The sequence below is a fragment of the Manis pentadactyla genome, chromosome 18 (genome assembly GCF_030020395.1).
Source record: "Manis pentadactyla isolate mManPen7 chromosome 18, mManPen7.hap1, whole genome shotgun sequence".
Lineage (NCBI taxonomy): Eukaryota > Metazoa > Chordata > Mammalia > Pholidota > Manidae > Manis > Manis pentadactyla.
In genome coordinates this window covers 9,336,415-9,363,474 of record NC_080036.1, presented here as the reverse complement: position 1 = coordinate 9,363,474, position 27,060 = coordinate 9,336,415, and positions in this window count along the sequence as shown.

The following is a 27,060-nucleotide window of genomic DNA, read 5'->3' as shown; positions in this document are numbered from 1 at the left end:
GCCACTGCAAGGGCTAGGGCAGCGGGTTCTACACTGGGCTGAGCCACAGAACCCTCTGCTCGAATGAAAGCAAATGCACAAGCCCAACATATCAAACAAAAGCACGTTGTTTTAGTGGACAGAGCATGGGGGTGTCCTGCCCACCTGTCTGGCCACCCCTCAGCTTCACAGTGCCTGACGGCTCCTTGGGGCACGGTCACCATTGTGGCCCCCTGTGGAGTCCCATCAGGCCGGGAAAGTTGCCCTACACCCCTGCATTCTGCTCTTTGGCCACTGCTAACCATTTGACTCTGATTTCCTGGCCAGCCCAGGAATAGCCCAAACAAATAATGACTTCTGTTTCTTCTGGAGATTCCACACAGATCCCTACCTGCCCATCTATTCCAAAAACATTGACTTGGTAGGACACCATTAGGTCAACATCCTCCAAACTGGTGTGTGTGAACTCAGGGGAAGTGAGACATCCCACCCAGAAGGATCTAGGAAGAAAACAAGACTTGTTTGCTTCTGTGTTGGATCTCAGCAGCACAGTGGCACATATTTATAATTCAGAGTAATACATGTGTGTGTGCTAAGGGTTCCTGTTTAAAGCAGTTTACCATTAGCTGTGCTTGACCATTAGCTCTGTGGACCCTAGAGCCTGCTGCCCCACCACACCCTCCCCTCTCCCCGCTGGACCTCTGAGCCTTCCACAGAATTCCATCACCCCACAGACACCTGTTCAAAGCCAGCTATGCCCAGCCGCTGCTATAGGCATCTGGGACTTGGAGATCAAAGAGAATAGAAGCACCCCTTTGAGGCTGGCAGTCTTGAGAAGCTGGTCTTCTAAAGGTGACCTCAGCTCCTCCTGCCCCCCACCCAGAGCAGATTGCACAACACTGCTTCCAGAGGGTCCACCTCAAAGAGAAAAAATTATCACACCACCTCCCACAACCTCTACCCCTCCTTAAAACATGATTGGCTCCCACAGCTCCTGAAATGCAGACTAAACCCTGAGGGGCCTGTGGGGGAGGCTGGGAACACTGCTCCTACCCACACCGGCCCTGCCTTTAGGGCTCAGCTGCCCTTCATGGTTGCTCCTGGAAGCTGCCCTGACCCTTGCCCTGTCCTGACATACCCACACCCCTCTGCTTCTGCCTCGTGCTCTGTGGCCCCTGGCCCTTCCATCTCTTCCTTGTTTATGATGTTGGGGGACACCCTCCAGAAGAGAAGACATGCCCGCAGGTCAGCACATGAGCCCACAGTCAGGGGATCCTCAGCCCTCCCCCTCCTTGAACGTGGGTTCCACCTCCCTTCCAGCTCCTGGGGACCACCCCAAGGACAGACTTGAGCGAGTGATGTGGTGTTGAGACCTTCTGCACTGAACCCACTTAAGGCTTCTGTGAAATCTTTTAAGATTTGGCAGGTGGGTGTGAAGATCTACTTGTCTTTCAGCCACCCAAGACAAGCCTGGTGGGTAAGATTCCTTTGCTTATTTAAACTGCCACATACCAACTTGGAAAGGCCTGCCTCTTTCTTCCGTCTCTCCCTGCACTCCCAGTATGGAGGCTGGTTTCAGATTATACCTGAGAAGTTGCTGAGGAGTTTGTGAACAAACAGATACATTTCCCCCTTACACACTCCAAAATAGAGGTGAGGTCCCTCAACCCAGCAGTTGGACAGGGCAAGCGGGCACTGGTGGGTGGCCAAGCCCAGGTCCCAGCCAGTGTCCCAGACTCTGTCATTGGCCACAGTCCCCAGCCTGTGACTTCTCAGCCTGGTTTGCCTAAAGCCCTTTAACACAACTTTTTCTTTTTCTTAAACTACCCAGAGAGGTCTTTATTGTTTCAACAAAGAAGTCTTACAGATGTACCAGTCTTTCACAGAGGTCATCCCTGTTATAATTTCTTAATCTCTTTGTGCATCATCCTCTGTTTGAACATCTATCTCCTCCTCCAGGCTATGAATTCTGCGAGGGAGGGTCATTGATGCTGCTCACCACTGTGACCCCCTAGGCCAAGGCCTGGAAGCTGGTGACATCAGTATAAATACTGAGGAATGAACAAATTCACCCACGTGTGAGAAGCTTTGACTGTTTAGGTTTGCCATGAGCAACTGCTGCTGTGGTAAATGAAATTCCAAGTTTCCCCACTGGAAGGATAAAACTCAGCTGTTTCTATTGTCACTGTTTAGGTGATACTGAATTACCTGCCCAGGCTCACACTTATACATCCACAGGAGAATGTGAAGGGGGCAGGGAAAGGGTGGACAACTGGAGCCCTCGAAGTTCCAGTCACTCCTCTAGATCTTAAAGATAAAGGCTTGCCTCTGGGAGCTCACAATCTAAGGTTTAAAAACAATCCTAATAATCTGCTACCATTGTTCTTAATGTTATTTTATTTATCTGTTTCCCAGCTAGGAAAGCAACTCATCATTTCTCAATATTAAGGTCGTTTCTCTTTCAAAATCTCCTTCTGCTCCCTCCTAGAAAACATTTGCAATTAATATATCTGATATGGGTTAAAATCCAGGGTATATAGAGAACTCCTACAACTCAACAACAAGAGTGTAAACAACCTGATTCAAAAATGAGCAAAAGCCTTGAATAGAACTCTTCCAAAGATCTACACATGTATAATACATGCATGAAAAGATGCTCAGCATCATTGAAGAAATGCAAATCAAAACGGCAGTAGGATACCACCCTGCACCCATTAAGATGGCCACTAACATAAAAGAAACAAAAACAAAACAGAAAATAGCAAGTATTGGCAAGGATGTAGAGAAATTGGAGCTCTTGTTCACTGTTGCTGATAACATAAAATGGTCTGGCCACTATGAAAAACAGAATGGCAATCCCCCCAGAACTAAATACGGAATTACCATATGACCTAGCAATTCCACTCCTGGGTGTTTACCCAAAATAATTGAAAGCAGAGACTCAGTTATTTGCAGCATTATTCACAATTGTCAAAAGGTGGAAATAACCCAAATGTGCATAGATGGATGAATGGGCCAACAAGATCTGCTATACGTGCACAATGAAATACTAGTCAGCACTAAAAGAAAGGAAATTCTGACACATGCTACAACTTAGAAGACCCTTGAGGACGTCATGCTGAGTAAGCAAGGCAGTGACACAGGGCTGAGTCAGTATGATCCCACTTACCTGAGGTACTTAGAACAGCCAAATTCATAGAAACAGACAGTAGGAAGGTGGTTGCAGGGGCCGAGAGAAGGGGAAAGGGGACTGTGTTTAGTGGGGACAGAGTTCCAGTTTGGGAAGATGGAAGGAGAGGGATGGTGGCGATGGCTGCACAACAGTGTGACTGTACTTAATGCCACTGAACAGCACACTTAAAAATGGTTGGGAAGGTAATTCTCATGTTATGTTTAACCACAATTATATAAAAGGAGGCATGATATGATTCATGTTCCTGTAACTTATCAGCAAGTATTAACTACAACTGCTTACCCTCACCTTGAGCTGTTCAAAGGTATATATTTTTTCGAAAGTGTATATTTACGTACACACATCTTGATAATATTTCCAGTTGGAAGGAATTAAGTCAGAGAGAGACTAGCCACTGTTGTGTGCCTGTGTGTGTGCCACCCTCTGTGTCGAGATTTCAACTCTTCTCCAAGTCTTCTGCTCTGGTCATCTGCTCCCCATGCAGAGACCCCAGAAATTCGAACAGCCCTGGCCTTGCAGAGCTCTCAACGCTCAGAGACGTTTTTGTCTTGGTTGCCTGAAAACACACTGAGGCAAATGTTCTTCCTCACTGTTCTGAAGGATGCCTGGACTGCCCGTTACTGCTATTGCTCTTCTTGCCCTGTGATTGTTTTGGCCTATCCTATCCACAGGTTTGCAATAGCAGTGGAGCATTTTTATCCACGGTATACACCTTCAAACAGTTGAAAACAGTTTTTCATATACACTCCTGTTCCCTTTTTACTGACCAAGCTGAATTCATCTTGTCCAGGAGCTGACCTGAGAAGCTGAACACCCAAGGGGCAGCTGCAAGAATTCTCACAGCCCTGTGGAAAGTCAGACCTGTCCCAGCAGCTGGCTCCATGCCCATCTCGACTGTCCCACGGGGCCAGCTGCCCCTCCACCCTGGCCCCACTGCAAGAGAGCAGCCTGCAGAACATGGCCCTGACAAGCAGGAGGCAGGGGAAGCTAGAAGGGCCAGCCCAAGGGCCAGCCAACACTGACACTATAGCCAGTCTAGAATGAACAGGGAGGCTTGGCCAACCATGTGCAGGTCCTGGGGGAGACACATCCCACTTGGGAAGCTCACAGCCACTTGAGAACACTAACAGTACCAGAAAGTCTCATCTGCAAGAAACATACTGAATTCGGTTTGGTTCTGCATTTCCCAGCTCTCTTTGCCCACCGTGCTTTCAGCCCCAGAGACGTGCATTACAGTTGCCGTCACCTCCGAACACAGCCTGCAAGATGAAACTTTGGCTGCACCTTGACCTGGGCTGTGAAAGCCCCGTCTGCAGTGTTCTTCCTCCTGGCATTAGCCTATGAGGTCCCTGTCCCCTCCTAAGATGCAGGAAGTCTCCAGCCTACCTGGGAAGAGTAGCCCTTTGTGCTCATCTCTGTGACCAGGTGCAGTGGTGTCCTGAACACTGACCTGCACTCCCACCATCCCGTCTGCCAGGTAGAAAGGCACAGGCACCAATAGTTATTCTTTGTGTCCAAGCTCCTAGAGAGCTGTGCCTGGCTCTGAGCAGTCCCTCACCAGTACTGAGTGGCAAAAAACAAGATAGAAATAGAAGGTATCCTTAAACAGTGGAGAAGAAAGCCAGTGGGGTGATTCTGCATCTATCCCTCTCTCCATTAGGAGCTCCCCAGACACTCAACCTTCCTGGCCCTTGTAGAATGGAATAGAAAGAAGCTGATCTTGGGAGGGAGTGTGTACATCTGCCCTGTTTCTGCTTCCCTCTATGACTGACATATATGCACTGGTCTTGCAGATAAAGACTGAATTTTTTTTCTTTCTTTAAAAATTTTATTTTAAATGCTGATCACGACCAATTAAGTTAATTTCACAATACACAGTTTGGAAAACATTTCCTTCAGGTGATCATGTCAGAAAAAAGAGGCATTTTTAAAGAAGGTTACCAGGTCCTTGATATTGCAGACTGACTTTTCTTCTCTCCCAGGTTGCTGGTACATTACTTTCTTGTATCCCAACTTCCACAGACAAAATACGAGAATGCAAAACCGGTTTGCTGCAGAGTGTGGAAGCCCTAGATTACATACTCTATGAAGCTGGTAAATTGTACGTACGAGGTTTCATTGTTTAAACTTAAACTTATCTAACAACTAATTAAGACCTTGGTTAATATTAAAAAACACATAATTAACTCATTAATTAATTTTATCTTGGGATTTTTAGTTCTTCAGGTAATTTAACACCCCCCACCCTCCCCTGTTCTAAATGGAGGTCCGGTTCTTAGCTCACCTGGTACACAGGGAAGCAAAGTCCCATTTTCCCTACATACTTGAGGCCTCACCCTCTCATACAGAATGGGTCACGTTCCTCTCAGCCTCTTGAAATCCCAAGGAGTGATTCTCTTCTGATCCCCTTTCCCCCACACCCATTATCAACATGATAAAGACTGAATTTTGAGTGTGGTATCAAATGCTGGTTTTCTCTAGGGCCATGCGAGGGGAACAGGGGGCTGCCAGCCATACGTGGCTTTCTAGCCCCATCCAAACACATGGACCATGCCATGTGTATGACCTGAATCACAAAACCAACAGCTTATGGAAAGGAGACCTTCATTCTAATGGGGGGTGGGGTTGGGTGGGGAAATACAAATGGTAGAATTTAAGGCTTCTTCCCAGACTAGCAAGTGCAGTAATCTACCTAAAATCACATACCAGGTATACTTATTCGTGATGCCATTTCAACTATTCTACTTCCTCTCTTTCACAGTCTCCAGTTTCTGATTCATTTTAAAGTAAACCATTTATGCGGCCCACCAGCCCCTTTCTCTTGCCTCCTCTTTTACTACCATGCCTGTGCATCTTAGCTGCACCCAGGCATTCCAATAGTATTTTCCTAAACAAAAACCATTCCTTCCCTAGGAGGAATTAGGCTCCGTGTAAGGAATATCCTTGACAACCACTGGGAATATAACAGCTCATAAACAATAACCTGACTTGGCAATGAACATAAAGAAATATATTAAAGCAAATGCCTGAAAATCTACCCTGGCCACACCTTGCCTCAAGGGATCACCTGATACATGAAACCATTTTGACTCCTGGGTTAAAAGCAGAGAGCTGGATGTCGTCCCAGAACACGGCATGGACACAAATAACAGCCAGATGGATGGGTGCGGGTGCCACGGCACTGGGGTACTTGCTGCATATGCTCTCCACTCTGTTATCTCCAGGAGAGTCACAGTGATGTGAGGAAACCAATAAACATTGTGTGGCAGTATCATTTGGGCTCATACGAGTGTAGAGCTCTACCCACATGCAGACGATGCCTTTAACTGGATACAGGACGTTCACAGAGTGCTTCTTCAGACCATTGCTGAACACTTCACAAGACGCACCTGCCATGGGCTTGGTTGATGGTGCTGCAAAGGTCCTGGAGATAGGCTCGGTCATTTGGTTCTTTTGCCAAATAACCACCATAAACCCATGATCCCATGACAAATCACAAAAATGTGCCATTTCTTGGCTACACAATGGAGATGGTCTCTAATTAGCACCTGGCTTCTCTGTGCTGTCAGCCAGCTAGTAGAGGAACACTTAACCAAGTTGAGTAGCTAAAGAAACATACCAGACTAGAAGCCAAAGCTTACTTTTGTAAGAGAAGATATCACGTGGCACCCCTTAATTAGCCTGGCCACTAGCTCGAGCTCGAAGGCCGGAAGACTTGTGCTAGAACATTCCTTGGGCATGTGTGACTAGGGTCTGCAGCTGAGCTAAGGCAGGAAAAACGGTCACTTAACTGAAGTAGCCACTGAAGCAGTAACCTACTGAGTATACAGGGATCCCACACGAGAGTCTGAGAGCCTGACTATGCGCTCTCAGGGAAGGTTTTGGGTAAAATTAGAACAAGAGAAGTTGGCGAGATGGTGAATCACTTCCGTCTGGGAAAGACAAAGCCGGGTGTGGTGCGTTAGACGCGCGTTTGCTCCCTGAGCACAGACTGAGACCCTCTGTGAGCCCGGAAGCTGAAGCACCCCGCGCAGGGAGGACCCATGGCTGCGTGAGACCAGGGCTCAGGAACAAGGCAGTCGAGCTTTGCCATCTGTGCCAGCACGTCGCCGCCGGGGGCCAAATCTAGGCTTCTGTCTGTTACCAGAACCCTTGAGCCAAGAATGGTTTCAATGATTGAATAAGTATCAAAAGAAATAATATTTAATGACTCTTGAAAAATACATGAAATTCTAATCTCAGTGTCTAAGTTTTATCGGAACATAGTCACAGCCATTCATTTACATCCACGGCGCTTCTGCAAAGCAGAATTGGGTGGTCACCATGGAGACACTAATGGCCCGCAGAGCCTATTTACTATCTGGCTCTTGTAAAGAAAGTGAGCTGCACCCTGCCCCGTGCTGTCTTCTGTAACCGAGGTTCTACTTTTGCCCACAGCAGCCGGGAAGTTTTCCAAGCTCTGAAAGAGCAGTGCTGCCTGCAGGCCAACAGCCAGGTTAGGCAGCTTCCCTGTGACTCTCCAGCAGCGTCTACGTGTTTGCATAAACGTGCACTTTTCCTTATTAGCTAATTCAGATGCCAGGGAGAAAAGAAAAGGGAGAGGCCTGATACTTAAACAGAATACCCATAAACGAAATGAAGTGATGGCAGAGACTGAACGCTTTCAGCCAAATCCACCTGCAGAGATCCACGGTGTGCCTAATGGGGCCGAGGCGGCCCAGTCACAGAGGGACCGGAGCTAAGGGGGTGGGTAGGTCCAAGAGGCGCCAGCAGAAATGAGGAGAATGCCAGAGCCCCGGGCCTGAGAAAATCAGGACATTTAGGGTGAGTCCATAGGAGAAATGCATTTACTTTGGATGGAAATCTGAGACCACTCTTTGTACAACAGTTAAGGCCTTGCTCGCCATGATCCCCGCTGCTTGATTCGCTGTTTGGTCTGCCCCAATCTCCCTCAGTCTTTCCAAACCTCACGTTATTTTTTTTTCTGCACCTTCTTGTGTTTTGTAACTGCCTACATGTTTATTTGGCTTTGCAACAGCTATTTTCAAAGAATATTTCATCTTCCAACACAAGAGAAAGAAAAAGAAAGTAAAATAATAGACATCCACTTAAAATATTAGGATTTGATAGGAAGGCCAAATGAAATGCTTCAAAACCAAACTGTTCAAATGAAATTCTTTCCACCCAACAACTGCCATCAGTGTTTTTTTTTTCTGTTTTTAATCTTTCTACATGTTGGAAGAGACCTAGCAAGTTATAACTGCCATTTGGAAATGTCAGAACATCTCTCACTTGGTTTTCCTGATCTGTGCAATTAGAAACACTACAACACACCACACCCCAGAAATACACCACATATATGTCACACACACACACAGCCTGCACACACACAGAGGCCACAAGCCGCAGAACACCACACACACACACTTTGGGGGGCCTGTGTAATAAAAATTATCCTCTGAGGGCATTTCCCCAGCAGACAGATACAGAGGCACAGTAAGGACCCAACATGTCAGATGCCAGGCCAGGACCAGGCTCCAGAGAGCAGAGCTCTTTTGAAGGTGCCCACCCTGGGTCGTCCAGCTACAGGCATGCTCTAAAACATGAGGCATCTATCTGTTCAGATTGTTGCACCTTCCCGAAACCTCCCACTGTCCAGCCATGCTGCACACCTCATCAAGCCTGGGCAGACGCTCCTCTGTGCCCTGTGCCCTTCCCCTTCAGCCATAGCATATGCTGTCCCATAAAGGCCGATGGTTGCACCTGCCCCATGGCTATAAGGGGCCTACTGCTCACCTTCAACTCCTGCTGAACCAAGGCTGTGCCTGCCCTACCCTTGAAAACCAGGGCCAGGCACCAATGCTGTGTGGGCCTTCGGGTGAGCGGGGACACGGGCACACCAGGCACAGAGGTTGAGCAGCTCCAGACATGAGCTGGTGCAGGGGCATAGCTCTCAGCCTTGAAGAGGGGTAACACCTGCTCCTGGAAAAGCACTTAGCATCTCTGAATAATGAAGAGCGCAGTGCAGTACTGTGAGACACTGCAAGGGAGTGAGCATTCCTTGGCGACTGTAGATCACACGGAAATGTGGGCGCTTTCAGCCCCTGCCATTTTCTCTCATAACAAATACCTTTCCTAACCTCTCTGTTTATTGTCTCTGGACCACCTCCTCCTGCAGCAGAACATAAGCCTCATGAGGACAGCATTTCTTCTTGTTCACAGCTGTTTACCCAGCACCCAGAACTGTGCTTGGTATTCAGTAGGAGCTTAGTAAGTGTATGTTGAGGGAAAGAAATAAAGGCATAATAATAGATGAAAATCACAGGCAATGGGGCAACCAAGGTTCCAGACCCCAAAAGCGAGCTGGGAGTGCCTGCAAGACCATCCGACAGGCCCTGGAGGACCTGGGGATGCACTGCTTGCTATGGTGGTGCCCCCAGGCTACCAGGTCCTTCAGGCAGTGACATCTGGGCACAGAGCACCTGCACTATTTGCAAGAGACTCTTCTTGAAAATCTCCTTGCAAAAGAAAACACCAAGAACTGCTTTGATTTTTTGGCCCCTTTGATATTTGTGATGTCTGCAGGACTTTTCCTGGTGCTTTAAATATCTGCACTGTGCAGGCTGAGAGCACAGCTGCACTTGCTAGTCTGGGAAGAAGCCTTAAATCCTACCATTTGTATGTCCCCACCCAACCCCACCCCCATTAGAATGAAGGCCTCCTTTCCATAAGCTGTTGGTTTTGTAATTCAGGTCATACACATGGCATGGTCCATGTGTTTGGATGGGGCTAGAAAGCCACGTATGGCTGGCAGCCCCCTGTTCCCCTCGCATGGCCCTAGAGAAAACCAGCATTTGCTATCACATTCAAAATGCAGCCTTTATTTGCAAGACCAGTGCAGATATGTCAGTCATAGAGGGAAGCAGAAACAGGGCAGATGTACACACTCCCTCCCAAGATCAGCTTCTTTCTATTCCATTCTACTAGGGCCAGGAAGGTCGAGTGTCTGGGGAGCTCCTAATGGAGAGAGGGATAGATGCAGAATCACCCCACTGGCTTTCTTCTCCACTGTTTAAGGACACCTTCCATTTCAATCTTGTTTCTCACCACTCACTCAGTACTGGTGAGGGACTGCTCAGAGCCAGGCACAGCTTTGGGAACTTGGACATGAAGAGTGGCCATTGGTGTCTGTGCCTTCCCACCTGGCAGACAGGATGGCGGGAGTGCAGGTCAGTGCCCAGGACACCTCTGCGCCTGGTCGTGGAGATGTGAGCAAAGGGCTACTCATCCCAGGTAGCCTGGAAACTTCTTGGGAGGGAACAGGGCCTCATGGGCTAATGCCAGGAGGAAGAACACTGCAGACGGGCCTTTCACAGCCCAGGTCAAGGTGCAGCCAAAGTTTCATCTTGCAGGCTGTGTTCGGAGGTGACGGCAACTGTAATGCACGTCTCTGGGGCTGAAAGTGCTGTGGGCAAACAGAGCTGGGAAATGCAGAACCAAACAGAATTCAGTATGTTTCTTGCGGATGGGACTTCCTGGTACTGTTAGTGTTCTCAAGTGGCTGTGAGCTTCCAAAGAGGGATGTGTTTCCCCCAGGACCTGCACATGGTTGGCCACGTCTCCTTGTTCATTCTAGACTAGCCATGGAAATGCACCCTTTACTGAGATCCTAGCAATCCTGGTTCAGTGGACACAGAAGAATGAAACCAGATTACAGTGGATCAGAATGGCCAGGGGCAGACAGTTGTTTTTTTTCATGCAAGTGCGGTGAAAAGGATAGACAAATTGCTAGAGATGGGTGGACGTGTGGGGAGAAAAGAGTCAAGGAAAGATGACGGCGGGATAGAGGTCTTCTAGACATAGAGAACAGCTGGTGGGAGGCACCTGGTAGGGGGAGCACCAGGGGACAGGACTGCAGAGGCTGTCTGTGTCCTGCACAGGCCTTGGAAACAGGGAACCTGAGACAGGATGTGGCTGCTCCCTGTCACCGTGTATGTGCTGGCTGAGATTGTCTTGGCTGACAACCACTGGTGACAACACAGCAACAGTCTCTGTGGAGGATTAAACTGGTTGAGGGTGTCAGGTGCCTAGGCAATGTCCCGACCCAGGGGAGCAGAGCTGGGGGCTGGGAGTGGGGAGGGTCAGCGGCAGTGGGGGGCTGCTGGCAGCCAGGTGGATGGCAGGGCCCCGGCCACACCTGGGAGCAGAGAAACACCAGGGACATGGACGGGCAAGCTCTGTGCTGCGAGACCAACAATGGGTGCCAGCCACAAGGCAGAGGCTGCTGAGGACAGTGCCACTGGTAAGGGAGGTGACTGCTGTCACCAGCAGGCATCAGAAAGGTGCTTGAGTGACAGTCTGGGACAGCAGGAAGGGGACTCCCACACTGGCTGGGGTGTCTGCTGTGATAACACTGTTTGTCTTAGAGATGTTTCTGTGTATGTTTCTACTCACATTAAAACATGGGTTCATTGCAAAACAATGTTAGATTTGTGTGATCATATATTCCAACAACTAGCGAAACACTGTTAGTATTTTGGGATATATCCTTACAGAATTTGTTTTAAAAATATTAAATTATACTCTATATCACTTGTAAGTTTTTTTTCCAAACTATGTTGAGAATGTTTTTTATTTTCAGTAGCAATCACACTTCTGTTGGATGCAGAAGTGACTCCCAGGTTTTCCCTACTCCCAGCCTAAGGTGGTAAGTATCTTTGTTAAAAGTTCCTCAAGCTCCATCTGATTGTTTACTGGAAAAAGTTCTCAGAAATGGTTTGCTGGGTGACAGGAGATGCATACTTCAATGCCTTTAATATATTTTGCCAAGTTGTCAAAGAAAACATGAATTTATCTGCTCTTCTCACAACAGAGAATATTATAATTCTTCATAATCTCTGTCAACTTCATAAGATTAAGAAAAAGCATCTCAGAATACCTCTTTGAGATGTACATGACAGATATTATCATCATTCTTTTCAGAAAGAAGTAAAACAAGCCTAGAGAGGTTGAGTGACTTACTAACACACAGCTCTGGAACCTAAACCCATCAGGCCTCGGTCTTTCCGCTTGAACCTGGGACAGTCCCAAGGGTGGGGTCCTCACATTTGGATTTTGGCTCTTTTAACATCTACACACACCATAAACCTCCCCTTGACTCTCATGTGGAATCCCTTTGTCTAGTCTCTTCTTCTGTTTTCCCTGCTGCTGCTTCTTTGGCCCTTCCCTTCCTCCTCTCAAGCTCCCACTCACCCGGAGCATTCCAGCATATTCCATTTGGGAGGAAACATAAATGGAGCTAATGTTATTGAGTGCTTACTATGTATCAGGCATTGCACCATGCTTTTCTTTCTTTTTTTTTCCATTTCCCCATAGACTAGCTAACACTTGTTGTCTCTTACCTTATTTTCTTTTTTTTAGTTTTGGTATCATTAATATACAATTACATGAGCAACATTGTGGTTACTAGATTCCCCGCATTATCAAGTCCCACCCCACATCCCATTATAGTCACTGTCCATCAGCGTAGTAAGATGCTATAGAATAACTACTTGTCTTCTCTGTGTTGTACTGCCTTCCCTGTGCACCCCCCTACACTATGTGTGCTAATCATAATGCCACTTATTCCCCTTCCCCCTCCATTCCCACCCCACCCCTAGTCCCTTTCCCTTTGGCAATTATTAGTCCATTCTTGGGTTCTGTGAGTCTGCTTCTGTTTTGTTCCTTCAGTTTTTGCTTTGTTCTTATGCTCCACAGATGAGTGAAATCATTCGGTACCTGTCTTTCTCCCCCTGGCTTATTTCATTGAGCATAAAACCCTCGAGCTCCATCCATGTTGTCTTTTTTTTAATTTTTTAATTTTTTTATTGAAGGGTAGTTGACACACAGTATTACATTACATTAGATTCAGGTGTACAACAACACAGTGATTCAACATTTATATACATGATAATTCTAGGTACCAGCTATCACCATACCAAGTTGTTACAATATTTTGACTATATTCCTTATGCTATACATTACATCCCGGTTACTTATTTATTTTACAATTGGAAGTGTGTTTATATATATATATATATATATATATATGTATGTATGTATTTTTTGTGACGGCATCTCTCATATTTATTGATCAAATAGTTGTTAACAACAATAAAATTCTGTATAGGTGGGTCAATACTCAATGCACAATCATTACTCCACCCCAAGCCTAATTTTCGTCAGTCTCCAATCTTCTGAGGCATAACGAACAAGTTCTTACATGGAGAACAAATTCTTACATAGTGAATAAGTTACATGGTGAACAGTGCAAGGGCAGTCATCACAGAAGCTTTCGGTTTTGTTCATGCATTATGAACTATAAACAGTCAGTTCAAATATGAATATTCATTTGATTTTTAAACTTGATTTATATGTGGATACGACATTTTTCTCTTTATTATTATTTTTAATAAAATGCTGAAGTGGTAGGTAGATACAAGATAAAGGTAGAAAACATAGTTTAGTGTTGTAAGAGAGCAAATGTAGATGATCAGGTGTGTGCCTGTAGACTATGTGTTAATCCAAGCTAGACAAGGGCAATAAAACATCCACGTATGCAGAAGATTTCTCTCAGAACAGGGGGGGTGAGGTTCTAAGCCTCACCTCTGTTGATCCCCAATTTCTCACCTGATGGCCCCCCTGCGACTGTGCCTGTCTTAGGTTGTTCCTCCCTTGAGGAATCTTACCCGTCTCTGGCTAACCAGTCATCTTCCGGGGCCATACAGGGAAATGTGAAGTTGGTAAGTGAGAGAGAAGCCTTATTGTTTGAAAAGGTTAGCTTTTTACTTCTTTGCATATTTATGCCCTGTGGCTTCTATGCCCAGCATTTGTCTTGAGGTGTCTTTACCACTTGGAAGAATTATGATACTCGGTAAATTCGACATGTGGCACGAGTTCTATTTTAAGGTTGTGATTAGGTAGGAAGAAGAAAAGCTATAGAAGTAGCAGGCAGAAGAAAACCTGGGAAGATTGATTATTTCTTTGACATATCTTCTTGTAGAGTAACTTCAGCATGGATAGGTTTTAAACTACTAATTAAATTGTGCACACCCATTAACATAATAGGAATATAGTTACATAACCAAAGCATACCTGTAATCACCAGCCATCTCCAGTGAAACCAAGAAAACCAGTTAGGCACCTTAGGCATTTGTGAAAACTTACCTATGATATGGTGGGTATTGTCCAGCTGAACTTGAACAGTCTGAGAGAATTCAGATAAATTAGAACAACCCATTCCTGGGGACTGTTCACATCCCATATGTTCTTTTAACAGTAAATAGTCTGTGGTTGTAAGATTTTGGAGCGCTACAATTTGCACTTCTCCTAATTCTTGGTTGAGTTCCAACAGTATAGATTCAGTCAAATTTGTTGTTTTACTGTATGCACAGGCCAGCTTAGATATCTCCTTCCTCATTCCCATGGCAAGTCCAGGAACTGGTGGGATGAGTGCATCTACCGCTGTAGCAGTGCATGGATCTTTGTTGAGGTTTTTTTTTTTTTTTTTCTGATCATATTCTGGCATGAGTCTTCCAGAGAGTGCTGATGTTGGAAGTTCTTTTTCATATCGTATCTTAGTTCATTTTCGGGGTAGCCAAATTAGGCTTTGATCCTCTGTATAAACACAAACAGACCCTTTGCCTACACTTTTATATGCCCTTTATAACATTGTGTAGAACTCATTGGAGGTCACAACACAGGAACTGCTTTTTTTTTTTTTTATCATTAATCTACACTTACATGACGAATACTTTGTTTACTAGGCTCTCCCCTATACCAGGTCCCCCCAATATACTCCTTTACAGTCACTGTCCATCAGCGTAGCAAAATGTTGTAGAATCACTACTTGCCTTCTCTGTGTTGTACAGCCCTCCCTTTTCTCCTACCCCCCATGCATGCTAATCTTAATACCCCTCTTTTTCTCTCCCCCCTTATCCCTCCCTACCCACCCGTCCACCCCAGTCCCTTTCCCTTTGGTACCTGTTAGTCCATTCTTGAGTTCTGTGATTCTGCTGCTGTTTTCTTCCTTCAGTTTTTCCTTTGTTCTTATATTCCACAGATAAGTGAAATCATTTGGTATTTCTCTTTCTCCGCTTGGCTTGTTTCACTGAGCATAATACCCTCCAGCTCCATCCATGTTGCTGCAAATGGTAGGATTTGCCCTTTTCTTATGGCTGAGTAGTATTCCATTGTGTATATGTACCACCTCTTCTTATCCATTCATCTATCGATGGACATTTAGGTTGCTTCCAATTCTTGGCTATTGTAAATAGTGCTGCAATAAACATAGGGGTACATTGGTCTTTCTCATACTTGATTGCCGCATTCTTAGGGAAAATTCCTAGGAGTGCAATTCCTGGGTCAAATGGTAGGTCTGTTTTGAGCATTTTGATGTACCTCCATACTGCTTTCCACAATGGTTGAACTAATTTACATTCCCACCAGCAGTGTAGGAGGGTTCCCCTTCCTCCACAGCCTTGCCAACATTTATTGTTGTTTGTCTTTTGGATGGCAGCCATCCTTACTGGTGTGAGGTGATACCTCATTGTAGTTTTAATTTGCATTTCTCTGATAATTAGCGATGTGGAGCATCTTTTCATGTGTCTGTTGGCCATCTGTATTTCTTTTTTGGAGAACTGTCTGTTCAGTTCCTCTGCCCATTTTTTAATTGGGTTATTTGTTTTTTGTTTGTTGAGGCGTGTGAGCTCTTTATATATTCTGGACGTCAAGCCTTTATCGGATGTGTCATTTTCAAATATATTCTCCCATACTGTAGGGTTCCTTTTTGTTCTATTGATGGTGTCTTTTGCTGTACAGAAGCTTTTCAGTTTAATATAGTCCCACATGTTCATTTTTGCTGTTGTTTTCCTTGCCCGGGGAGATATGTTCAAGAAGAGGTCACTCATGTTTATGTCTAAGAGGTTTTTGCCTATGTTTTCTTCCAAGAGTTTAATGGTTTCATGACTTACATTCAGGTCTTTGATCCATTTTGAGTTTACTTTTGTATATGGGGTTACACAATGGTCCAGTTTCATTCTCCTACATGCAGCTGTCCAGTTTTGCCAGCACCACCTGTTGAAGAGACTGTCATTTCGCCATTGTATGTCCATGGCTGCTTTATCAAATATTAATTGACCATATATGTCTGGGTTAATGTCTGGATTCTCTCGTCTGTTCCATTGGTCTGCGGCTCTGCTCTTGTGCCAGTACCAAATTGTCTTGATTACTATGGCTTTATAGTAGAGCTTGAAGTTGGGGAGTGAGATCCCCCCTACTTTATTCTTCTTTCTCAGGATTGCTTTGGCTATTCGGGGTCTTTGGTGTTTCCATATGAATTTTTGAATTATTTGTTCCAGTTCATTGAAGAATGTTGCTGGTAGTTTCATAGGGATTGCATCAAATCTGTATATTGCTTTGGGCAGGATGGCCATTTTGACGATATTAATTCTTCCTAGCCATGAGCATGGGATGCGTTTCCATCTGTTAGTGTCCCCTTTAATTTCTTTTAAGAGTGACTTGTAGTTTTCAGAGTATAAGTCTTTCACTTCTTTGGTTACGTTTATTCCTAGGTATTTTATTTTTTTTGATGCAATTGTGAATGGAGTTGTTTTCCTGATTTCTCTTTCTGTTGGTTCGTTGTTGGTGTATAGGAAAGCCACAGATTTCTGTGTGTTGATTTTGTATCCTGCAACTTTGCTGTATTCCGATATCAGTTCTAGTAGTTCTGGGGTGGACTCTTTAGGGTTTTTTATGTACAGTATCATATAATCTGCAAATAGTGACAGTTTAACTTCTTCTTTGCCAATCTGGATTCCTTGTATTTCTTTGTTTTGTCTGATTGCCGTGGCTAGGACCTCCAGTACTATGTTAAATAACAGTGGGGAGAGTGGGCATCCCTGTCTAGTTCCCGATCTCAGCAGAAATGCTTTCAGCTTCTCGCTGTTCAATATAATGTTGGCTCTGGGTTTTTCATAGATGGCCTTTATTATGTTGAGGTACTTGCCCTCTATTCCCATTTTGCTGAGAGTTTTTATCATGAATGGGTGTTGAACTTTTCAAATGCTTTTTCAGCATCTTTGGAGATGATCATGTGGATTTGTCTTTCTTTTTGTTGATGTGGTGGATGATGTTGATGGATATTCGAATGTTGTCTCATCCTTGCATCCCTGGGATGAATCCCACTTGGTCATGGTGTATGATCCTTTTGATGTGTTTTTTAATTCGGCTTGCTAGTATTTTGTTGAGTATTTTTGCATCTACGTTCATCAGGGATATTGGTCTGTAGTTTTCTTTTTTGGTGGGGTCTTTGCCTGGTTTTGGTATTAGGGTGATGTTAGCTTCATAGAATGAGTTTGGGAGTATCCCCTCCTCCTCTATTTTTTGGAAAACTTTAAAGAGAATGGGTATTATGTCTTCCCTGTATGTCTGATAAAATTCCGAGGTAAATCCATCTGGCCCAGGGGTTTTGTTCTTTGGTAGTTTTTTGATTACCACTTCAATTTCGTTGCTGGTAATTGGTCTGTTTAGATTTTCTGTTTCTTTTTGGGTCAGTCTTGGAAGGTTGTATTTTTCTAGGAAGTTGTCCATTTCTCCTAGGTTTCCCAGCTTGTTAGCATATAGGTTTTCATAGTAGTCTCTAATAATTCTTTGTATTTCTGCGGGGTCCGTCGTGATATTTCCTTTCTCGTTTCTGATACTGTTGATTTTTGTTGACTCTGTTTTCCTCTTAATAAGTCTGGCTAGAGGCTTATCTATTTTGTTCATTTTCTCGAAGAACCAGCTCTTGGTTTCATTGATTTTTGCTATTGTTTTATTCTTCTCAATTTTATTTATTTCTTCTTTGATCTTTATTATGTCCCTCCTTCTGCTGACCTTAGGCCTCATCTGTTCTTCTTTTTCCAATTTCGATAATTGTGACATTAGACCATTCATTTGGGATTGCTCTTCCTTTTTAAAATATGCTTGGATTGCTATATACTTTCCTCTTAAGACTGCTTTTGCTGTGTCCCATAGAAGTTGGGGCTTAGTGTTGTTGTTGTCATTTGTTTCCATATATTGCTGGATCTCCATTTTGATTTGGTCATTGATCCATTGATTATTTAGGAGCATGTTGTTTAGCCTCCATGTGTTTGTGAGCCTTTTTGCTTTCTTTGAACAGTTTATTTCTAGTTTAATGCCTTTGTGGTCTGAAAAGTTGGTTGGTAGGATTTCAATCTTTTGGAATTTACTGAGGCTCTTTTTGTGTCCTAGTATGTGGTCTACTCTGGAGAATGTTCCATGTGCACTTGAGAAGAATGTGTATCCTGTTGCTTTTGGATGTAGAGTTCTGTAGATGTCTATTAGGTCCATCTGTTCTAGTGTGTTGTTCAGTGCCTCTTTGTCCTTACTTATTTTCTGTCTGGTGGATCTGTCCTTTGGAGTGAGTGGTGTGTTGAAGTCTCCTAGAATGAATGCATTGCATTCTATTTCCTCCTTTAGTTCTGTTAATCTTTGTTTCAGGTATGTTGGTGCTCCTGTATTGGGTGCATATATATTTATAATGGTTATATCCTCTTGATGGACTGAGCCCTTTATCATTATGTAATGTCCTTCTTTGTCTTTTGTTACTTTCTTTATTTTGAAGTCTGTTTTGTCTGATACCAGAATTGCCACACCTGCTTTCTTCTCTCTGTCGTTTGCTTGAAATATCTTTTTCCCACCCTTGACTTTGCGTGTCTTTGGGTTTGAGGTGAGTCTCTTGTAAGCAGCATATGGATGGATCTTGCTTTTTTATCCATTCTATTGCTCTGTGTCTTTTGATTGGTGCATTCAGTCCATTTACATTTAGGGTGATTATTGAAAGGTATGAATTTATTGCCATTGCAGGCTTTAAGTTTGTGGTTACCAAAGGTTTAGGTTTAGCTTCTTTACTATCTTACTGTCTAACTTAACTCGCTTGTTGAGCTATTATAAACACGGTCTGATGATTCTTTATTTCTCTTCCTTCTTATTCCTCCTCCTCCCTTCTTCATATGTTGGGTGTTTTGTTCTGTGCTTTTTTTAGGAGTGCTCCCATCTAGAGCAGTCCCTGTAAGATGCCCTGTAGAGGTGGTTTGTGGGAGGCAAATTCCCTCAACTTTTGCTTGTCTGGGAATTGTTTAATCCCTCCTTCATATTTAAATGATATTCGTGCTGGATACAATAGTCTTGGTTTGAGGCCCTTCTGTTTCATTGCATTAAGTATATCATGCCATTCTCTTCTGGCCTGTAGGGTTTCTGTTGAGAAGTCTGATGATAGCCTTATGGGTTTTCCTTTGTAGGTAACCTTTTTTTTCTCTCTGGCTGCCTTTAATACTTTGTCCTTGTCTTTGATCTTTGCCATTTTAATTATTATGTGTCTTGGTGTTGCCCTCCTTGGATCCCTTATTATAGGAGTTCTGTGTACCTCTGTGGTCTTAGAGGCCATTTCTTCCCCTAGTTTGGGGAAGTTTTCAGCAATTATTTCTTCAAAGACATTTTCTATCCCCTTTTCTCTCTCTACTTCTTCTGGTATACCTATGATTCTTATATTGTTCCTTTTCGTTTGGTCACTCAGCTCTCTTAAAATTCTTTCATTCCTGGAGATCCTTTTATCTCTCTCTGCATCAGCTTCTCTGCGTTCCTGTTCTCTGTTTTCTAGTCCATTAATGGTCTCTTGCATCTCGTCCATTCTGTTTTGAAGTCCTTCCAGAGCTTGTTTTATTTCTGAATTCTCCTTCCTTAGTTCTTGCATATTTCTCTGCAAGTCCATCAGCATGGTTATGACTTTTGTTTTGAATTCTTTTTCAGGAAGACTGGCTAAATCTATCTCCCCAGATTCCTTCTCAGGGGAAGATGTAGCAGATGCCGAAGCTGTCTGGGTTAGTCTTGTCTGGATCATATTTTTTTGCCTTTTCATGTTGACAGGTGCTATTGACTGTCAGCTGGGAGTGCCAAAATTTTCACTTGCTACTGGCCTTTCTTTACTGGGACAACTGCGACCCCTAGTGGCTTGTGTTGGGTAATTGCGTGTAGAGTGGGTCTTTGTGTCTTGCCCGGCCGGAAGGGAGAAATTTCCCTTTCTGTGGGCGGAGTTTGTCTCAGGCTGCTTCTCTGCTTTCGCAGGGCCCTTTGGGGTGATGGATGGGGGGGCTGCTTGGCTGTTTACCTCCGTGAGGGTTCTCAGAGCTGTTGCCCAGGGGGTTAGTGAGCCCGGTTTTCCCTGTAATTTCCAGCTGCTGTACTGTGACCTGGGTTGTTTCCGTGAAGCTGTTAAGTCCCTGTCCCTTTAAGACTTTCAAAAAGCCCCCGCTTTTCTTTGTCACAGGGGCGTCAGCTTCGGCACCCGCTCAGAGGTCTTACTCCCTGTTCCCCCAGTATCCAGGGCCCCCTGGGCACGTACTGTGTCTGCGCTCTGGCCCGGATGGCTGGGGCTGGGTGTTCGGCAGTCCTGGGCTCCGTCTCCCTCCCGCTCTGCCTGCTCTTCTCCCGCCGGGAGCTGGGGGGAGGGGCGCTCGGGTCCCGCGGGGCCGGGGCTTGTATCTCACCCCTTTCACCAGGCGCTGGGTTCTCGCTGGTATAGCTGCAGTCTGGCCACTGTCCTGCGTCTTCTGGTCTCTCTTTTAGGGCTAGTTTTGTTTGTTGTATTTTCAAAAGTATATATGTTTTTGGGAGGAAATTCCCACTGTCCTACTCATGCCGCCATGTTGGCTCCGCCCCCCCATCCATGTTGTCTTAAATGGTAGGATTTGTTTTCTTCTCATGGATGAATAATATTCCATTGTGTATATGTACCTCATCTTCTTTATCCATTCATCTACTAATGGACACTTAGGTTGCTTCCATTTCTTGGCTATTGTAAATAGTGCTGCGATAAACACATGGGTGCATATGTCTTTTTGAGACTGGGCTGCTGCATTCTTAGGGTAAATTCCTAGAAGTGAAATTCCTGGGTCAAATGGTATTTATATTTTGAGTTTTTAGAGGAACCTCCATACTGCTTTCCGCAATGGTTGAACTAGTTTACATTCCCACCAGCAGTGTAGCAGAGAGCCCCTTTCTCTGCATCCTTGCCAGCATTTGCTGTCCCTAGTCTTTTCTATATTGGCAATCCTTACTGGTGTGAGGTGATATCTCATTGTGGTTTTAACTTGCATTTCCCTGATATTTAGTGATGTGAAGCATCTTTTCATGTGCCTTTTGGCCATCTGAATTTCTTCTTTGAAGCAGTGTCTGTTCATATCCTCTGCCCAGTTTTTAGTAGGGTTATTACCATAAAAAATAGGCATTTTTGGTGTTGAGGCATGTGAGTTCTTTATATATTTTGGATGTTAACTCCTTGTCTGATATGTCATTTGCAAATATATTCTACCATACTGTAGGATGCCGTTTTGTTCTGCTGATGATGTCCTTTGCTGTACAGAAGCCTTTTAGCATGATGTAGTCCCATTTGTTCATTTTTTATTTTGTTTCCCTTGCCCAAGGAGATGTATTCAGGAAGAAGTTGCTCATGTTTATATTCAAGAGATATTTGCCTATGTTTTCTTCTAAAAGTTTTATGGTTTCATGTCTTACATTCTGATTTTTGATTCATTTTGAGTTTACTTCTGTGTATGGGGATGGACAATAATCCAGTTTCATTCTCTTGCATGTGGCTGTCCAGTTTTGCCAACACCGGTTGTTGAAGAGGCTGTCATTTCCCCATTGTATGTTCAGGGTTCCTTTATCATATATTAATTGACCATATATGCTTGGGTTATATCTGGGCTCTCTAGTCTGTTACACTGGCCTATGGGTCTGTTCTTGTGCCAGTACCAAATTATCTTGATTACTGTGGCTTTGTAGTAGAGCTTGAAGTCAGGGAGAATGATCCCCCCTGCTTTATTCTTCCTTTGCAGGATTGCTTTGGCTATTCGAGGTCTTTTGTGGTTCCATATGAATTTTAGAATGATTTGCTCAAGTTGAAGAATGCTGTTGGTATTTTGATAGGAATTGCATTGAATCTATAGATTGCTTTAGGCAGGTTGGCCATTTTGACAATATTAATTACTTCTATCCATGAGCATGGGATGTGTTTTCATTTATTGGTATCTTCTGAAATTTCTCTCATTAGCGTCCTGCAGTTTTCAGAGTATAAGTCTTTCACTTCCTTGGTTATGTTTATCACTAGGTATTTTATTCTTTTTGATGCAATTGTGAATGGAATTGTTTTCCTGATTTCTCTATCTGCTAGTTAATTGTTAGTGTATTGGAATGCAACATATTTCTGTGTATTAATTTTGTATCCCACAACTTTGCTGAATTCAGTTATTAGTTCTAGTAGTTTTGGAGTGGATTCCTTAGGGTAACTTATGTACAATATCATGTAATCTGTAAACAGGGATAGTTTAACTTCTTCCTTGCCAATCTGGATGCCTTTTATTTCTTTGTGTTGTCTTATTGCCATGGCTAGGAACTCCAGTACTATGTTGAATAGAAGTGGGGAGAGCAGGCATCCTTGTCTGGTTCCCGATTCTAAAGGAAAAGGTTTCAGCTTCTTGCTGTTAAGTATAATGTTGGCTGTGGGTTTGTCATATATGGCCTTTTATTATGTTGAACTACTTGTCCTCTATACCCATTTTGTTGAGAGTTTTTATCATGAATGGATGTTGACTTTTGTCAAATGCTTTTTCAGCATCTATGGAGATGATCATATAGTTTTTGTTCTTCTTTTTGATGGTGTTGATGGATTTTCGAATGTTGTACCATCCTTGCATCCCTGGGATGAATCCCACTTGATCATGATGGATGATCTTTTTTATATATTTTTGAATTTGGTTTGCTAGTATTCTGTTGAGTATATTTGCATCTTTGTTCATCAGAGATATTGGTCTGTAATTTTCTTTTCTTGTGGTGTCTTTGCCTGGTTTTGGTATTAGAGTGATGCTGGCCTCATAAAATGAGTTTGGGAGTATTCCCTCCTCTTCTACTTTTTGGAAAACTTTAAGGAGGATGGGTATTAGGTCTTCACTAAATGTTTGGTAAAATTCAGTAGTGAAACCGTCTGGTTTTTGCTTTTAGGTAGTTTTTTGATTACCAATTAAATTTTGTTGCTGGTAATTGGTCTATTCAGATTTTCTGTTTCTTCCTGGGTCAGCCTTGGAAGGTTGTATTTTTCTAGAAAGTTGTCCATTTCTTCTAGGTTATCCAGTTTGTTACCATATAGTTTTTCATAGAATTCTCTCATAATTCTTTGTATTTCTGTGGTGTCCATAGTGATTTTTCCTTTCTCATTTCTGATTCTGTTTATGTGAGTAGACTCTCTATTTTTCTTGATAAGTCTGGCTAGGAGTTTATGTATTTTATTTTCTCAAAGAACCAGATCCTGCTTTCATTGATTCTTGCACCATGCTTTTCTGTTTGGAGTGGATTTAATTGTGTTTTGGAATCTGGATTCAACTTTTTACTTAAGTATTTATACTTTTACTAAGGCTTTCTCAGTTCTTATACCTTTCCCATTTCATCTTCAGCAGGACTATCACTGTGCTGAGGAACACGTGGGTTCCCAAGCACCCCTCACAGCTCTATGGGCCTGGAACAGGGGAGGCAACTCTACAGCACTCCTGTCTGTTCCTGGCTGTATCCACAGACACTTATGCTGCATTTTGGAGCCAACTGGAAAACAGACTGTTTCTGCTCAAGGTCTGTCCAAGTCAACAGTACCCACTGAGAATTGGGGATGCAAAATAAATATGAAACATGACCCTATTAAGGATTTTAAGTCTTCTGGAAGCAAGGCTTTGCTCCACCTAATCCTTGAGTAACAAAAGAGGCATGATCTCATTAAGAACCCAGACACAAGACCTCAAAGTAAATGTCCTAGTGGGCCAGGGCACAGGAAGTGATGAGGGGCTGTCCAAGACCATTCCAGTGGTGGCTCCCAGGGGGAGAAGGGAGACTGGCCAGCACTGAGGAGAGACCCCCTTCTGTCCCAGTCCTGGCCAGGAGGCAAGATGGAGGGCACAGACACCACAGTGAGCCAGTCTGTGGGGAGGGAATGATTTTCAGTTCACTAGAACAGAAGGCCAGAAGGAGAGTGACGGGAGGTGTTTCTCCTTTCTCTGAGCCTTGATCTCTTCATTGGCAGAATGAGAGAAGTCTGAGGGGCAGATGTGGGCAGCGAGCATGCAGGCAGCTGCAGGGTGGCTGGTGGGCTCAACCCATGGTTGTCTTATTCTCACCTAAGTTAAGCACAGGCAGGCAGGGGTATGAAACCTCCAAGTCAGGCTTAAAGCAAATGCTCCCAGAATACTGCCACCCCCGCTCCCAGCAGCCACCAGAGGGCTTGGGCAGCTCCATGTCTCTGCTGCCTTTTTGCTCCTCTGGCGGGTGGCATGGCCCCTCATGGAGCAGAGTGAGGGAAACTGTGACACCAACTTCTGGGAATCCAGATTCATTCACTTACCTCACAACCTCCCTGGAGCAGGCTAAGCACCCTCCTGTCTGACATGAACTCTCACATATTCCTTTAGAAAATCATTAAGGCCAAAAGATGACTTAACCCCAACTCCTTTCTCTGTCAGAAGTATTTTCTTTGCCACACGCTCAGTAAGAAACTCCAGCTCCTTGCAGCTGACACTGGGAGGACAGAGATGCTGGATGCTAGCAACAAAGAAAGCTGCTTTCTGCTTTGTTACCCTGGGATAGGGAGGGCTCTGAGGAGGGCCATGTGGCCATCCATGCTCCTCGCTCCCAAAGCGACCCAGCTTTCAGAGGCCAGCCTGCAGAATACAGCCTGCAGAATACACTTTAAACACTTGAGAAAACTGCCAGCTGGCATTAGCAGTTCTGAAAGAGCAGGTCATGTTTCCATTCCAGAGAATGACAGCTAGTCTGTGAGGACTGCCTGCCACATGTCCCTGTTCACCAGCTGAAGTTCATGAGTTACCTGTAAAGGTTTTCATGGGGATAGTGTCATAAAAACTCTCTTAGTCTTTTTTTTTTTTTGCAAAGTATTTGAAAAGCAAAATTAAATCTAATGTGAGTAAAGTTTGTTATTCTTCTTTTTCTTCCTCAAAGCTCCTGCACAAATTTAAATAGAAGCCCAGCTAGCTATCTGGAAACTTTGATGAATGTATCAGCTTTGGGAAATCAAAACACACATGTGAGCCACTGGTTAGTTGAAAAACTTTACTTCAGCTATTCAAAACCACCCTGAAGTTCACTGTACCTATATGAATAACTAGATAAGTATTCATGGTATCTGAGTAAAAAAGTATATGAATGAATGAGGGCTTTCAGTTGTACTTTAAATGTCTTTAAGTATCTCCTGGTATATTTTACAATCACTGGGGAGTAAGAGGTTAAACAACAAAGCACAGCTGTAGAAAATGCATTTCTTCAGTTGGAGATGATGGAAAACTTCTGGAGACTGATGATGGTGGTGGTCACACGACTTGTGAATGTACCTCATGCCACAGAAACTACATATGTAAAAATGAGTCACCGTTCTTCAGAGAGACAGAACCAATAGGATGCACAAATACAGAGAAAAAGATATATGATAAGGAAATGGCTTACCTGACCGTGGAGCTGACCCATCCAAATCCGCAGGGGGGCCCCAGGAGAGCTGGTGGTGTGGTGCTGGTCTGAAGCCCATGGACTCAGGACCCAAAAGAGCCAGTGTTTCAGTTCCAAGTCCAAAGACAGGAAAAGACCGATGTCCCAGCTCATCACAATCGGACAGGAGGTCCCACTTACTCACCCTTTCTCTTCTATTCAGGACTTCATCTGATTGGGTGAGGCCCACCCACATGGGAAGGGCGATCTGCTTGACTCAGACAACCAACTCAGCCGGTATTCCCATCCAGAAACACCTTTGCAGAAACACCCAAGTCAGGTTTGACTAACTATCTGGGCACCCCTGGCCCAGTTGAAAGAAATGGAAGGAAGGAAGGAAGGAAGGAAGGAAGGAAGGAAGGAAGGAAGGAAGGAAGGAAGGAAGGAAGGAAGGAAGGAAGGAAGGAAGGAAGGAAGGAAGGAAGGAAGGAAGGAAGGAAGGAAGGAAGGAAGGAAGGAAGGAAGGAAGGAAGGAAGGAAAAAAAATGTATTGGCTTCTCAGAGTTCACCACACTGAAGCCTGGAAGGTTCATTTACTCCTAAATTTGGAAACAATGATTTCTCAGTCTGCTCTCAACTTGGCAGAAATTTTCCTGCCCCTATTTCCTCTCAGTTGGACTTGATAACAGGTTGTTACTTTTCCACATGTAACATTTTCATTTGTGCAACATCAAACTTGGAAAGAACAGCCAAACTCCCACCTGCAGTGTCGCCCCCATGTGGCTTTTCTCAGTCAGATCTATCACGTGTAGTGCGTCTTGGTGTGACTGACCAAGGCAATAAGGGACAGAGGGCACACGATGGCTGACCCTGCACAGCACTCACAGACCATGGGGACAGTCGCCCCGGCTGCTCAGGGCACTCTGACCTCCAGGGACCTCATGCTCTAGGACTGCTTCCTGGCAAAGCAGAACACACATACAGAAAGTGCAAGGTCAATTCAGCACCATACAGGTCCACAGGTGTCACCTGTCACTCTGCTGACTGTAATGGCCTGGGCCACTTTGTCTTTTTTGGTACTTCACATAAATGGAATCATGCAGTAGATACTTTCTGTATCTGGGGATCCCCCATGTTAGAGTGTATTGTTAGAGGCAATTTTTATCCTGGCTCTGAACTATTCCATTTTGTGAAAGTTTGGCAATGCATTTACCCATTATTGGGCCATTTTCCCCTGGGCCTGTTATGCACAATGCTGCTCTGACTGTCCTGCACATCTTCAGAGATCACTTACACAGAGCTGTGCCAGTTGT